General features: G+C 42.7%; 1 non-coding gene across 1 annotated transcript; it reads left to right on the forward strand.

Moving 5' to 3' along the window:
- Nucleotides 1–2,260: 2,260 nt before the first annotated feature.
- On the forward strand, nucleotides 2,261–2,352 carry LOC125541835. The gene has a single exon (XR_007297680.1). It is a non-coding gene; the product is annotated as a small nucleolar RNA SNORD96 family (small nucleolar RNA).
- Nucleotides 2,353–3,012: the final 660 nt, after the last annotated feature.

The following is a 3,012-nucleotide window of genomic DNA, read 5'->3' on the forward strand; positions in this document are numbered from 1 at the left end:
ACGATGATTCTCCACTTCATTCTGAAATTCTTTGAACTTTTCAAATGTTTTAGACTTGTGTTTCATTAAGTAGATATACCCATACCTACTTAAATCATCTGCGAAGGTCAGAAAATAACGATACCCGCCGCGTGCTTCAACACTCATCGGACCGCATACATCGGTATGTATTATTTTCAGTAAGTCATTAGCTCGCTCTATTGTTCCGGAGAACGAATTTTTAGTCATCTTTCCCATGAGGCATGGTTCGCAAGTATCAAATGATTCATAATGAAGTGATTCCAAAAGTCCATCAACATAGAGTTTTTTCATGCACTTTACATCAATATGACCTAAACGGCAGCACCACAAATATGTTGCACTATCATTATGAACTTTGCATCTTTTGGCATCAATATTATGAATATGTGTATCACTACGATAGAGATTCAATAAACCATTTATATTGGGTGTATGACCATAGAAGGTTTTATTCATGTAAACAGAACATCAATTATTCTCTGACTTAAATGAATAACCATATTGCAATAAACATGATCAAATCATATTCATGCTCAACGCAAACACCAAATAACATTTATTCAGGTTCAACACTAATCTCGAAGGTAGAGGGAGTGTGCGATGGTGATCGTATCAACTTTGGAATCATTTCCAACACACATCGTCACTTCGCCCTTAACTAGTCTCTGTTTATTGTGCAACTCCTGTTTTGAGTTACTAATCTTAGCAACTGCATCGGTATCAAATACACAGGGGTTACTACGAACAATAGTAAGGTACACATCAATAACATGTATATCAAAATATACTTTTGTTCACTTTGCCGTCATTCTTATCCGCCAAGTGTTTGAGAAGTTCCGCTTCTAGTGACCGTTTTCTTTGCAGTAGAAGCACTCAGATTCAGGCTCGGGTCTAGTTTTGGGCTTCTTCATGGGAGCGACAACTTGCTTGCCATTATTTTTGAAGTTCCCTTTCCTTCCCTCGCCCTTTTTATTGAAACTAGTGGTTTTGTTAACCATCAACAGTTGATGCTCTTTCTTGATTTCTACCTTCGCCAATTTCAGCATCACGAAGAGCTTGGGAATCATTTTTGTCATCCCTTGCATATTATAGTACATCACAAAGTTCTATTAGCTTGGTGATAGTGACTAGAGAACTCTGTCAATCACTATCTTATCTGGAAGATTAACTCCCACTTGATTCAAGTGATTGTAGTACCCAGACATTCTGAGCACATGCTCACTTGCTGAGCTATTCTCCTCCATCTTGTAGGCAAAGTACATGCACTACTAGAATCAGGATCTTTGCTGTCAGCCAGCTCTTTGCCGTCAGCTAGCCGATGGCAAAGAAGGTCTTTACCATTGGCATACAGAAAGCTGACGGCAAAGAAAGAGCGGATGACAAAGAGCGTGTTTGCCGTTAGCTAGCTCTTTGCCGTCAGCTAGTAGACGGCAAAGGCGAAGGGTGGCCCACTAGTGAGAACCACCTAATGGCCACTTTCTTTGCCGTCTGGTAGCTTACGGCAAAGCTTCTTTGCCGTCCGTGAGCAGACGGCAAATAAAGTGGCAACCTAACGGCCGTTTCCCTCGGCCCCATCCCACTAGCTACGCTCTTTGCTGTCTGCTAGCAGACGGCAAAAAAATTAAACCTAACTAAAAAACAAACGGCCCCGCGCCCCACCCCTCTCCCTCTCCCCCTCACCTCACCGGCGCCACCCCTACGCCACCGACCACCCACCAGCCCATGCCCCTGATCCCCAGTCGCCCCGACGCCCGCACCACCCTGACCCGCCACTGGCCCACGCCCCCGACTGCCCTCTGCCCCGACACCCTCGCCGCCCGCGCCACCCCGACGCCCTCGCCGCCCGTGCCAACCCGACGCCCCCGCCGCCCCAACGCCCTCGCTGCCCCGCCGCCCCCACCGGCCCGGTGCCCCGCCGCCTCAACAACCAGGCGCCCCGCCGTCCCAATGCCCTAGCCGCCCCAACACCCCGCCGCCCCACAAACCCACTCCGGTGAGCTCCCCCTTATTTTTTTTTCTTTTTTTCTACTGCTAGTAATTAGGTTAGTTTGTACTATTAGTTTGTTTTTTTCTACTGCTACTAATTAGGTTAGTTAGTACTATTAGTTAGGTTAGTTTGATTTTCTAGGTTAGTTAGGTTAGTGTCATTCCACTCATGTCCTCTTTTGTCAGATTTTGTTTTCTGTAGCAATTTAAGTTCTATTTTGTTGACTTGTTTGTTTGAGTTTGTGTTTCTGTTTGTCCGGTGATGAAAACCCTGTTAATCATACCATCTTTAGCGACCGATTGGTCGCTGTGCGCCCATGCTGTCATTCTGCAATTCTAAGGACAAATTGAACATCTTAGCATAATTTTTCTGTGTACTTCTGAACTTATGTTGTGAAAATTTGCAATTCTGATGTCCACATTGGCTATACCGTAATTTTGGAGACTGAATTTTATGGCAAAATGTTAATCGGGCTAGTATTTTACAAATGGGCTATCCTTTTGGTGGATATTGAGTTGCTTACTGCTACTTGTTTGATCATAAGCATAATCCTATTTGCCTAGAAATCATTGTCTGATGGCTCAACCATCTGTTATGAAACTCTTTAAATATTCTTATTTGAACTCAGGAATCTATGTAACGTTTCTAGTTCATTTTTCTTTCCTAATTGGAGATTGTTGTCTATGGATCCCGGTGATGACTTGTGATGTTAAAAAGTAGTGGCCTGATTCATACATTCATGAGATCTATATTATCACTCTGAGTGATCTGTCCGACAACATATCCAACTTTTTTTATATTTGTGTTTTTTGGTGATATTTCTGTTATGTGGACACAAATGTTGATGAATTTTTTATTTGCTTTGATCTTTGTTGTTAATTTTTGGTTTAAAACCTTTCTCTGTGAAGAGAGTACAAGATGATCTTTGTTCTTATCTTGACACTTTTGCTTTGATCTTTAGACTAGGTTAGTTAGGTTAGTTTCTAGGTTAGTTAGGTTAATTA

The sequence above is a fragment of the Triticum urartu genome, chromosome 2 (assembly GCF_003073215.2).
Source record: "Triticum urartu cultivar G1812 chromosome 2, Tu2.1, whole genome shotgun sequence".
Taxonomy (NCBI): domain Eukaryota; kingdom Viridiplantae; phylum Streptophyta; class Magnoliopsida; order Poales; family Poaceae; genus Triticum; species Triticum urartu.